The sequence below is a fragment of the Poecilia formosa genome, unplaced genomic scaffold (genome assembly GCF_000485575.1).
Source record: "Poecilia formosa unplaced genomic scaffold, Poecilia_formosa-5.1.2 Scaffold63, whole genome shotgun sequence".
Lineage (NCBI taxonomy): Eukaryota > Metazoa > Chordata > Actinopteri > Cyprinodontiformes > Poeciliidae > Poecilia > Poecilia formosa.
Window position 1 is genome coordinate 700315 of NW_006800002.1, and position 13771 is coordinate 714085.

Here is a 13771-nt window from a genome sequence, read left to right on the forward strand (position 1 = left end):
CCATCCACAGACCAACCAAAACGATGCAACACTCTCGTCTTTCCCATCTTGAATAGTGGCTCTGAGAATCGGGCCATTGTGTCACATTATACCTAGGAAAGAAAGGAAAGAAAGTCATACGACTGGCTTCAAAAAATGACTAATATGTACATTTATTTTAGTTATTTGTTGTACATTTTATTGCTAGTGAACTAACAACTTATTTCTAGATTGTAATTGGCCATTGATTGTTGTGCATGTCATTATTTCTTAGCCGGGTTTTATATACTCAGTAATATACTCCAATAAACAGATTGGAATTTCAATTTTTTTAACATTTTTAAATGCTGCTACAGAAAAATGTGAATCAAATTTAAAACTTTTTAAATACATCTTTATCAGGGGTTTGAAATGAATGTACAATGTCCAAAAAAACCAAACAAATCCTACAGTTTAAAGGATAGAATGAGATGCACATGTAACTCTAAACCTGAGTAACGTAAGGTAGTTTATGTCTGCCATTCTTAACAAATGTTGTTCTTTGGCTCAATAATGTCTTTACTTTGGTATGAAATAAGATTTCAAGCTGTTAATATCAAATTAAACAACATTAAACATTATTTTTATATAAAAGTAGTTAATAAAACATGCAAAATATGTCGCATTTTTATTCTGCCTGTAAGCTAGCACAGGCCATATGCTTTTTTGTAAACATAAACTCATATATGATTGTTGCATTGATACAAATTAGGGCTCTAATTAATTATTTTAGTACTCGACTAATCTATCGATGATTCTGACAATTAATCGCAGAAAAAATGGTACATTGTACAGATTTTCCATTTAACCAGTTCAGCCTTTTTTTTTATCCATATTAGAAATACATCAAAACATGCAAATGTAATCATGTAATTCTATTCCTTTTTGTAAATAAGACAATAAACATTTTGTTGCTTAAAATGCTACAGCATAGCATCGCTTTAATAAATCTGAGTGGTTTTACAGACAAAGGTTTCTTCATTTCTGTATAGTTTTGACTTAATTACTGGTCTGAATTAGTTCTTTCAGCAAATTGCCTTTTTTTAGAGTTTGTTTTAGTTAACAATTAATCGATTGCAAACAATTATTATATTAGCAGACAATTATTGCAACAATCGATTAATTGCGATTAATCAATTCAACCCCAGTTTCTCAGGCGTTTTTAAGTCTTTCCATTACAACCAGAGCTCCTTGAAGGACGACAGGTCGAACTGACGAAACTAATTATTTTACCATTACAAGGGAAGACGCACACAGCTGATGTGATCCAGAGAAGTACTCGCCACGCCAAGGTCTATTCACGTCTGTTTTGATCACAACAGCATCTGACAATCTCATAAAGGACGCGGGGGTCTCTTCCTCTACGAATTATGCAGAGTTCAAGGTGCTGCAGGTTTCATTGAAATGATGCAATCCACCCCAAGAGCCTGTTGAAGTCGAGGAAAGGTATTGTCTCTCGCTTCCACGTTGCCTCGATGAACTGATGATAACCTCAGCGGCAGAAGGGCTTGTGCTGAAGAATAGGTATCTTCTATCAAGGATGTGGCCATTTCAATTCACGCTCCAAAAATAGCGTCTGCCAGCGGAAGAAGGTAATGATGTATTATGCTGATGCTCGGGTCTTTGGGACAGGTTTTGTTTTTTCCATATTACCAGTAACTTATAATGATTTGAACTGTTGTTTTTTGTAACACTGTTACAGTTTTGAGTTTGTAAGAAACTGAAGGTTGTTTTTTCTCATGTTAGATCTACAAACCTTTCAAAATATTCATGCACAACACTTTTCAAATGTGGATAATTACTATAAATTATAATGTATCTTATGGACCAGTCAAAGCGACAGGTCCCAAAGTGGTCCAGATTAGCAAAGTGAAAGAAAATGAACAAATAATGAGCATTTTTGACAAGTGATCATTTGAAAAGTGTGTCACTCAGCACCCTTCAGGTGGCATTAGGTAGTTTCCTTGACCTGACTTGACCCTCTTTAAAGGTGAGTCAGTTTGTCTCTTCACCTTTTGTGCATTGAGAGACTGAAATTTTTGTCCTCTTTAAAATAACATCATTTTCTCCACAGTTTGTCTTGTTAAAATCAACAACATGAGGAGTTTTATTAGGATTGTCTGTGATAGACTAACACAAGCTAAAGAATAATTGTAGTGATAGAGGCACGTAGTGTTATTCTGTAGCACAGTCAAGTAACTTCAGTTACTTTCAGTAATACAAACACTGTACATATCCTCAACATAAATTAAAAGAAAACTTCCTTTCTAATTTAATGCTTTGAAATATGCCTCTGTCTCTTTAAGAAGCTCCTGCTTTTTCCGACACTCCATCTTCAGCACGTCATCACAACAGTGCTCCTCGCTATGCCGTTTACAACCGTTTCTAGGAGTGTTGGAATAGTTTATAATGAGCTCTTTTCATTCAAGGTAAGCACCTTCCATCTCATGTTTGCTATATCCTCTGGGTTTGCGGCAAACTGTGACCAGGAGTCTTTATTACTCTTCTTTCAACAATGTGTTTCTTTTTGTCTCTCCTACATAAACGCAAGATTCACCAGATTCACCAACATGAGCTGTAGATCTCTGCACATCCCAGATTTAAAGAAGAAGTGCAGTTCAACCAGTTTTAAAACAGTGCATCTCATCTTCTCACTTCATATTTATGCAGCCTCTCATGTTGGTCTATAAAATATGTCAAAGTTTTGGGTTGAAACATTACGAACTTTTGAAAACAACAACAAGTTTTGCGTTTTCTCTTCTTCATGCCACTTTGGAAGAAATTCTGATTGCAGTGGCTGTCAAAAGTCTCTTTATTGTCAAGATAAAGGTCGACGATGGCGGCATGGTGTAGACGGCTTCCACGGTCATAAATAAAAACACATTTTGTACTCGCACAGGCAAAACAGATCCTGTGGAGAAGGCGTCTAATCGCCAGCGCGCGGCCATGAATAAATATGATTAAGACAAATCAAATACCTCTGATGTGATTAACAGCGCATGCAGGCGTATCTGAGATAATTAAAGAGTCGCCACAGACTCATAAAGATCCCAGTTCACTTCCAGCTGGAAGGCTGCTATACATACCATACCCGCCCACACCCGGCCCCTTCATCACCCCGTGTTTTCTCCCTTCCAGTTGTCCATTAAAGGCATAAAAAATAAAATAAAATAAAATCCCCTCCATAAAATAATAGTCTTATAAAAATATACATTATTATAGACATACTGCCAAATTTGTGTAGGTTTGCAGGTCTCCATTGTCTTCCCAGACGAGCTTTATCTCTCCAGTCAATCAACCCCTTCAATTCCCGAGGCCTGTGCTGGACATTACATTTCAGCCTGTCAAAACACAATTTAACATACTGCAATCTGGAGCTGAGCAAACCTGAAATGTTGAACTTTTGATGAACCAAATGAAAAAAAAAAAATTGCCTTCAAATGGTTGATTGTAAGCATTTATTCGATTAAAACACAGCCTGGAGAGCCCATAGTACCGCCTTGCTCATGTGAGGCGACTCCAACAGGAACCAAAGCTGGAGATAAGGCGGTCCGAGCAAAGCTAAATCCTTTAACAGCCAGCTGTCACCCTCTAAATCACACACCTTCCAATATCCCCCCCTCCCCCCCAGATTATTTCTTCAAGTGTGAGGATTGCAGCTTTTTTTTTTCTTTTTACATGTGGTGTATATCTTTGCAGAATCTCAGCGACTGTGGAAAACACAATGAAGGGGCGCTCTGAATGACTGTAGCAGAATCTCGCAGTCGCCCACATGTTGCGGAGGTCACCGTGCCTCTCAAGGCCCCCGGGCCCACCTCGTTCCGACGTTTATAGCGATGAATAACGCGATCACCTTATTATTGTTCCATTTGTGCCTGCCAGAACACAAGACAGAGCGCTTGCCGAACAATAGACAGGACTGGCTAAAAGTGATTTTATCACCTTAAAACAGATGTTCCGCACTTTTTCACGGCCTCCATCACACCAGGCCCTCTTGGCTCACTCCTGTCGTTCTCTCATTCCAATCCGTCACTCCATTTCTTCAGAGTTTCTCTGTCTTTTCGAAACGGGGACAGGGCCACACATATCTCCGTGATGACTTGCCGTGACCACTCCGCCATACCAGACGCACCCCCGCCTCTCGAGCTTCGGATTCCCTTCGCCACCAGAAATTGAACGGTAGGCTCGACATTTACGCACAGGCCTCTCCTAATTCATCGTAATGAGCGGCTTCTCGACAGCTTTAGTGCGAGGGCGTGCAAGACGTGTCATTTTAAATGAGCAGAACTTTTGTCCACATTCAGTCGCAATAGTTTTTTTTTTCTTTCTTTTTCTTTTTTGCCCATCTCGTGGTGATGGGTGGGGGCAATTATCATGCCATGATTAGTGCCAGATAAGAAATATTTCTCTTGTTTTTTTTATCATAAAAGGGAAGCGTGCTTGCCAAATGGTTTCTGGTTTTGTGGACACTTGAACAAAAATCTTGTGTTCCATCTTTTTTTCTTAATTGGAGTCAGATTGAGCGTTGCTGCAGGTTTCAGTGATGCTCCAAGAAGATATCTCTGTCATTTATGAGATGGATAGGAAATTACTAATAATGAAACTAAAATGGAAAATTCTAACAGTCTTTGTCGACCTTTGCTACGTTGACAGATGAGCTTTGTTACTTTCTTTATAAGGGGTGTAATGGGTGTAAGCGGAAAATGACGGTAAGTCTCCCTTACCGTCATTTCCGGGAGCCATCTGCAGGAGGAACAGGATGCTGAACTAGCGAATTCAGATCAACATGATGCCGCTCAAGCTGATCTGAGTTCAGGTGGACCGCCAGAGAACGTCGGGACAACTGACGTTCTCTGGCGGTCTACCTGCCAAGGGAGTGAAAGTGACCAATCTTGGTGGTTTTGGGGTTGAGGATTGGGTAGAAGAGGTTTGCGCCAGCATGCGAGTCCAGCATGTTGGAACCACAGATTAGGCTGCTTTCATATTTGACCATCTTGAAGGTGAAGCCATTAGCTGAACAGTAGCATTGTTGCCTCGCAGCAAGAAGGTCCTGGGTTTGATTCCCAGTCTGGGGTCTTTCTGCATGGTGCCATGTTCTTCCTGTGCATGGGTACTCCAGCTTCCTCCCAAAAAACATGACTGCCAGGTGAATTGGTCTCTCTAAATTCTCCTTAGGTGTGGGTGTGTGCATGATTGTTTGACCTGTCTGTGTTGGCCTGCGATGGGGTAGCAACCTGTCCAGGGTGTTCCCCGCCTCTCATCTGGACATAGGCACCAGCAACCCTCCGGACCCCATTGAGATAAGGGTGTAAGAAAATGGATAGATGGATGGATGGCATTAGCTGAACGTGGGAATCCAAAAACGGTTTTCACCATTTTGAAAGAACTGCGAGGTTGCCAACAGTCATATTTCTCATTGCAAGAGGATGTTCTCCAGTTCTACTGCCTCTCAACTTGCCACTCCAACTGCAACTGTACAAAAGGAACAGGAAGAGTTGGATCAGATCACTCAATCCCTTGCAGCTATACAGCAGCTCCCTAGCTTGATTTGTCATAGTTGTCAGCAACCAGAGCACATTGTCCACTATCATAATGCTTCTGCCCGTTTCAGGTCCCCACGTTCAGTAGGCTTCCCTCACACTCAGGCCACCACTTTCAGAAACCCCCACTCTCTGAAAACACCTCCTCGTGTTAGTAGCCGGACATTAGGAGGGGCTAGTTTAGGCTCAGTGGGTCCCAAAATAGATGAGGTGAAGGTGTGTTTAATTGCACCTTGCCACACATTTTTAAAAAATGTGTTCACCTTTTATGATAGAAGTCAATTTTAAGGAATATCAGTGACATAAAAAGAAACCCGACAGAATTCTGGACAATTTAACCATCTCCAAAAATCTGTGCACATTTACAGCCAAGAAGAGGTTTGACATCCCTGAAGAAACAAATTTACATCTTGTGGACGAAACTGGGACGGAGGTGGATGAAGACATTTTCACTGATGTTTGTTCTGGATCCAACATTATCTGGATCCTCACTGATCCCTCTCCTGTTGAGGGGAACGGTAGCATTATAAAGGCCCATCTTATTTAATACAACTAAAAATGTGTGAAGGGTGTGTGAAGGAGATGTCTGTGGAGATACAATAGTGAGGAATTCAGACCAACGCACTGAAGTTCTACTATATATAGCCCATAAGTGAATGATTTACATGTGAAAAGCAAGAATTTAAAAGCATCAAATATCCACTTTAAATCTAACCCCAGCAACCTACTGGGTTCCAATATGAAATGTGATTTTAAAAGGCAATGAGGAACTTTTTTGATGTTATAAAAAAAAACTAATCTTTCAACTTTTGTGCATTTCAGGCAGAAAATGAAATCGGCCAAATTTTCTATGAAATTTAAGAGCCAACTTTTGGACGTTTTAGCCAGAGAGCTTGCCTACTGGAGTTGGTCCAGTTGTAGTGAAGCTGCAGTTCTATTTTTTGATGCGGGTCATTTCACGGGTCTAAAAAGCTCAGAGAGAATTACAGCAGACGGGTTTATGCTCGCAATAACCAATCTCCTAATCACTTTAGGGACTTTTTTTTTTTTTTTGCCGACAGGGAAAAAAAAAATTAAACACTTCAGCAACAACAACTGAGCCTTTTAAGACACAATATGGCATGCATATTGCTGGCTTCGTCCCCTTAGAGCACATGTGTCAAACTCAAGGCCCATGGGCCAAATCCGGCCCTCAATAGCTTCTTATGTAGCCCTCTAGATTCTAGACTAAATATTATATTATCAGTCAAATCAATGCAGGTTTTATCTGCTTGCTGCCAAATTATGTCAATGGGTCCCTCCAGTTTCCTGAGAATTATCGTGAAAATTCATGCAAACTCAACAAATCCCAACAACTATTTTGCGCTAACACATAAATTAGAGTTTATTGCAGATTTTTCTCAAAAATTGTCAAAAACGTTCTTACTTGTACTAATCAGCTGGCACAGCCTTAATTGATGTCAGACTAGTCCATGATTTATACAGCGAGTAATACGAATTTGCATTTACTGTCGTAAGTGCAAATGTCGCAAATATTTCCAAAGAAGTACCACAAACACTTTGATTTTTATTGCAAAAAATTCACATAAAAATCACAAACTGCTGAAGGGACTGAAAACATGTTCAGTAATATTATTTAATTTTAAGAATTCATTTGACATTTTAATGGCTTGTGAATATGTTTTATCAATACATTCTGGCACAACCGGCCTTTTAAGACCATTTATGATCTTGATTTGGCCCAAAACGAAAATGAGTTTGACACCCCTGCTTCAGAGGGAATATTCCTTGCAATTTTTAGTGTTTTTATCCAGAATGATAACTCGCTTCCTATATTTCCAGATTGGTGTTAATCAGCTCTCCATCTGACAAATCCAGCGTTAGCTAGGTTGAAAGCAAAGCTAACAGAGCAAACTTACTGAAAAATGAAGTGATATTGATGCTAACTGGTTGTATTCCTACTTTTTTTTTTTTTTTAGTTATTCCACGAGAGTATTAGATTACAACCACAATGAAATGCAATTATTTTCAACATGGACTTGGAGCCTTGTTTTCCAGCTTCTCCTAACAGCGATGCTAGCATGTTTCTCCCCTCACGAGTCTGTTCAGCACATGGCTGTCCGACGCTTGGACTCTGCTCTCTGGTCTCCCCTCATTAGCCTCATACAGCGCAAGCATTCTCCCCCATTTTTTTTTTCTTTTCCCTCCCTCCCTCCCCTGTAGCTTCCACTTACAGTGCACACAGGGGTTTAAGAGGGAAACTTCTGAGTTTTTTTTTTCTTTCTTTCTTTCTTATATCCAACCCTCCTCCTTTTTTACTCTGTTTCTCCTCTTCAGTGACTAAATCACTTTTCCGGCTTCGTTCTGCTGAAAACCATATGGATTGTGACATCATCACGGCAGGAAGCACTGGGAGAAGCGAGTGATACAGCGGTGGAGGGAGAGAATGGCCTGCCAGGTTCTTTGTGAAGTGATGTCACCAGGAAAGCACTCTGGGAGGCCCAATTGTGGAGGAGGAGGTATATGTTGAGGGGGGTGAGGGGGAAAGTAGAGCAGGTTGGATTTTGTTTTTTTTTTTTCTTCTTTTTATTCAGTTAATTCCCACCTGGATAATCAAGGGAAGTGGAGAGAGAAAGAGAGGCATCTACACTTTAAAGGGAACCATGATGTGATTTGTGAACGTGTCAGGTCATGGACTGTTGAACCTATGCTGCATTTTTGGTGCAGGTGCAGCTTCGATGCTTTTTGTCCAAAAAATGTCAGGAGGATCTCAGTGTTTTTTGGGTGGGTTTTTTTACCTTAGAGGGACAAGGGGGGATTCCTGAGAGTTACAAAACTGGTGCAGAGTGCAGATATTTTCTGTCTCTCATCCTCTGGGGTTTAAAAAAAAAACTTCTGCACATCATCTTGCTCCTCGTCGCTGGCAGCTCCAATCTGCTCGCCAGGTTTTTCCTCTGTCACTCAACCCTCCAAGCCCCCTCCGACACATTTTTGTTCTCTGCGTGAACTCTCTTGCTTTTTGTTGTCAGATCCGGCTCTCCGTACACCATCAGCGCCGACTCTCTGTCGGTGTACGCACGCGAACACGCAGACACTGAAATAACCTTCCCTCTGTGCCAGGCAAGAGCAACGAGGAGCGGAGAGCAGGGGCCGAAGCAGCTGCGGGTTTTGGACTTGGTCTCGTCTTCTGCCCCCTTCTCCGTCTCCTCCCTGGCCCCTCCAGGGACGCGGGGCCTTGGCCAGGCCCCAGGAAGCAGGGAGTCAAGACTAAGCTGAGAGGGAGAAAAAAGTGGGAGGAGGGGGGGAACAGAGGAGGGAAGGAAGGATATCGCCAAAGGAAAAGGGGGGAAAACAGAGCAGAGTTGATGTTGAAAGGCAACATATTGTAGAAGTAAACAAAATATGAAGGAAAAGGTTTACAAAAGTGGCATTAAAATGAATTTGTTATTCACTGTTTACCATTTGGTTCACTGCTTTTAAGATTAGATATATTTTATCTGAAAAGTTGCAGTATGTAACTTTGATTAAAAAAATATATATATATTTGCTAAAACTCTCACTATGTTGTGACAGTTTAACATGAGACAGACTCTCTGTGAAAACATTGAGCTCCTCCATGTGGTCCTGCAGAAATACACAGCTCCCAGTCAGAGACAACCAATCAGAACCAGGAGGAGGGTCTTAGGTCTGTCAATCACCCTCACGTACGTGCTGCTCAGACCCTTTCCCTTGCTCTCTGCATTGCTTCGGCTAGTTCTAGTACAACAGAGTCTGCCACAAATGCTAGTTAGCTAGTTAGCATGGTCACTAATGACGGTAAATAAATATTTTTCCTGGAACAGTAAAGTTGTTTCTCCACCATTATCGCATTAAACGGTTGGATTTCTGAACTGCTGCTGATCACTGAGAAAGGCATCAGTAATTTTCAACATGCCATTTTTGTTTAAATAAAACACTGATAAAAACTGAAAAGTGATAAATCATAAAGCTCTGATCTGGTGAGATGTCTGTCTTTTTAATGGCATGCTTATGAATATTATGTTTTAAACAGTTATTTACTGCAGTGAGTTAAAAAAAAAACCCCAGCAAAAAACCCCAACAAAATCAGATTTATAAATGAGTTTTAGACATTCTTGCCTGCAGCTAAATGACAAACTCATCTTTTCATCAAAAAGAGATCAATTCTGATGAAAAATCCTCTCCTCTTTTCAACCATGGGCTTATGTTTCTCTCTCTTTAAAAAAAATGAGATTTTTTTTTTCTTAATGTTTCATCCTAATCGGAAAGCCGAGCTCTTTGTTGTGTGCCATAAACTGCTTGCGTAAGTCAGCCTCGTCTGCGTCTCAATGGTCCTTCAGAGGCTTGTAAGTTGTGCTCTCCTGAACAAACCATGGCAACTGGATACAGAAGCACTTCCTGCATTTAGATATTCTCTTCTATTAATGCCTTAAAAATGATGTAAAATGTGCCGCAGGGAAAAGAAAAAGGAGAAAAAAAAAAAAACATTCAGCGGTCGCCAAAAAAATACGGGGTAGCTCTTCTAACATTATGATAGAGGGACACAAAGTAGAGTGGAGCTGGAACGAAGGGAAAAACGATGCAGAGGGTTTTCATGATGTTTTCTTAAGTAAAAATCTTAAATGAGCGACAGGAATTCAAAGTCCGCTGGCAGATTATTTCACTTATCACAATGCATTTTATCAATGTTATAAGTCAGTGGAACTAGCACCTTTTAAAATAAAAATTAAGGAATTATAACTAATTTCTATATCTTTCTAAAATCTGGACCATATTTTAGAAAGGGCTCACAGGGGCTCTAGCCCAGGGCACCAATTTTGGGGGATCAGCCCCAAAATTTTTCTTTTCTTTTTCTTAACAAATGTGTGCTTCTCAAATATTGCACTTTACATAAAACTCACAAGCCAACATCCTGTGTGTTGTATTCATATTTTTGGGATATTTATGAATGAAAACAATGTTCAAGTATTTGAAAATTATGAAGTTGTATTTGATTTATTTGGGATCAATGCGGACCTGTTGACCATTTAATGATGGATATATTGGATATGCCATGCATCAATTCTTACTACATATAATGTACTGTCATTTGCATCAGAGAAAGAATTTCTCTGTAGTGCATATGGCACCAAAACTGACCCCAGCCCAAGGGCCCACACTCATGGAAATCCAGCCCTGCTTGCAAGTTAGCTTCATCTTATTTCAAGTGTACCAAGACAATTGCACTGGAAGCTAAAAACACTTGGTAAGATGTTGTGTTTTTGCAGTGGCATTTTTCAATTCTGATCATTTTTCCACACTTTCAGTGGGGGAAGTGATCCCCCAGCATGATGCTGTCACTACTATGTGTATTTCACCCATGAGAGTCACCCAGGAATTTCTTAAATTGTTTCCCTCAGAAGAGTCATGACCATTTTTATGTTATTATTTTCCAGTGTGGATAAATTCAAAATGTACAGAAGCCTGTTGTTTCTGTCATCATCCAAATTCTCTGCTAATGCTTTTGGCAAATAGTCTTTCTAATGTAACTTTTCCTGGGATCAACCCAAGTTAACTTTTCGTCATCCAGAAAGGCCAGAAAGAGAAACGACATGCTAACAGATAAACTCGTCATTTCTCCAATTGGTCGACTCGTTTCATCTCCAGAGGAGGGTAGAGTGCCCAAAAATTTCACTCATGAAAAAGCAGTGATAGATACTTCAACATATTTTTACTCAAGTAAAAGTAAAAAGTAGCCGTCCAAAAAAAAAAATAATGTATCAATCATTTAATTTTTAAAAATGACATCATCAGTCGGACCAAGATATAAAGTCGAGCGTAAATGTTGGTGTTTCAAGGATCAAAATGACAATAACACGGACAAAAAATTAAAAATTGAAAAAAATCAGGCAAAAGAAAAGTTTTCAAATCAGTTTCTTTCATGATAAAACTCATGAAACTTCAACAAAAACAGCAGGTGTGTTTCTGTTTGGTGAATTTTTGGGTGAAAACATGTTTGTTCTTCATTCAGTCGGGTATAGAGAATCCAGAAATTAGACTGTTGTGAGTTAGCTTTACCCTATTGATAATGTGTTGTTGCAATAGTAATACTCAAGTAAGAGTAGTGATGCTTCATAATAACATTACTCAAGTAAAAGTAAAAAAGTACAGCAATTTAGGAGTAAAAATTACTCCTAAAAGTATTTTTTTTTAAATAGTTACCTAAGTCAATGTAACTAGTTACTCTGTTCATCTCAGAGTGTCAGAACAGCTTTCAGTTTTAATAACTCCAGCTCTGATGTGAACAGAAAAGGAAATCATTCCTGCAACCGCGTGATTTGTCACGGTCGGAGGGGACCGCGCTTTTAAATCCGACATCTTCTCAGCTCCATTCTTAGTGTTATTGCGTTAAACCTGCTTTGTTTGCTAGTAGTGCTTCGTTTCTTAAGCGTGACTGAACACAGAAAGTGTAACGTTGGCGTTCTGAAAACGGTGAGGGTTTGAGACCCTTTCCTCTCACTGTTTTATGGGGCTCTGTGCTGCGGCGCGGTGACCTCCCTCTCACCCTGGTGCCACCCAGCCGGTGCAGGATCCAGGCTCACTCGGGGCCCCTGCCAAAACCCCAGCACGCCACATCTGCAACCCATAAACGCCAGCCACTCTCACTCCTCTGCTCCCTCGCCCACATCGCTTCAGACTCTCACACTCATCCGTTTCACTCTTTTTTTTTCTTCTTGTCACCCATTAATGTTTTATTTTAATTACCCAATTCTGCACCTCCCCCGTCCTTTCTTTTAAAAAACAAACATTCTTTTATTGTACATCCTTTATCTCCCTTTCCTTTCCCCCTCTTTCTTTCTGTCTCTCTCTCTCCTTCCGTTTCGTTATCCACATCCAACGGAAAAACCTCTCACCCATTATATCTCTGGTGAGAGCCAACTGGAGTGTGGTGGCAGTGAACTGGGAACCGCAGGACATTCCTGATCCCAGCAGCACTAAAAGTCACCAGCATTCGTGTCCTCTGATGAGAGCGTGTGCCAAACACACACTTCACTTATGGGCTGGAGACAGTCTTACCACGTCGCTGTTGGTCCCCCCTCTGAAGGCAGCTAAATGTTTATCTGTTTAAAATTGATAGTGTTGGGTGAGAAGGGGCGGGCGGGGGGATTTGTGCTCAACCTATTTTTGCAGGATTTTGACTCCTCTTACCGTGACTCCTCTCTTTTTTTATTCTAGTAAAGATTTTTTTTTTAATTCAGTCTTTAAAAGATGTTTAAAAAAAAACCCTCTGAAATGTCCGACTTCTTTAAAATGAAGACAAAATAAATAAAAATTGTGCTTTCTTCTGAACGCTGCTGCTTTCTGTTTGCCCTCCTACACTGTAAAAACATTTTACCAAGAAATTCTTTGGCTTGTTCTCGTGCATGTAACTACTGAGCTTGCTTTAAGAAAATAATTCCTTAATTTTGATTTTTAAAAAGTACCAGATCCATTGGCGGATTGTTCAACTTTGAACTGGACATTTTTCCCCAAGTTACAAGTGAATTAATTTGCCACTGCATTTAGTCATATTGCCAGTTTGCTGGGGGGTTTTTTCTGTTTATTAATACTCTCATCAAACAAACAGTTTAGACAAAAAAGCATTTTGGTAGTTTTAAACATCACTAATCGGAATTTATAGTGACAACAATAAATACTTTTTTTTTTAATCATAAGAAATTTATCACAATAAATGATAAACGATATCATTTATTGTGGAAGTTTTACTTTTTAATCAATATTAAGGGATAGCTGGCCCAGAACAAGCTCCTACGTCTTGCTGGAAAGTTAGTTGCAAGTTAGTTTTGTCCTAATTCAAGTGTACTTAGATATTTGCACTAGAAAATAGGAAAAAAAAATACTTGGTAAGACTTTGTGTTTTTGCAGTGTAAGGGCCCTGCAGCCATTTTTTTTCTTCTTCCACTTTTTTCCAGTTGTAATCAAATAAAAACAAACTGAACTTTTAACTTACTTTCTTTCTCCCAAAGCCCTCACCTTCTGATATCCCAGACACATTGGCATGCCTCTGCGGTTCAGACCCCATTCAATGCGGGGATGAATCATGCAGCTGCAGGCGTGTGAAGGGTTCAGCATTTTTTTTTATGATAAATATTGAATGTCATATAAATCAGTGTTTTCCTACACAAGAAAGAACGAGCCAAGAGGGAAGGGCACAA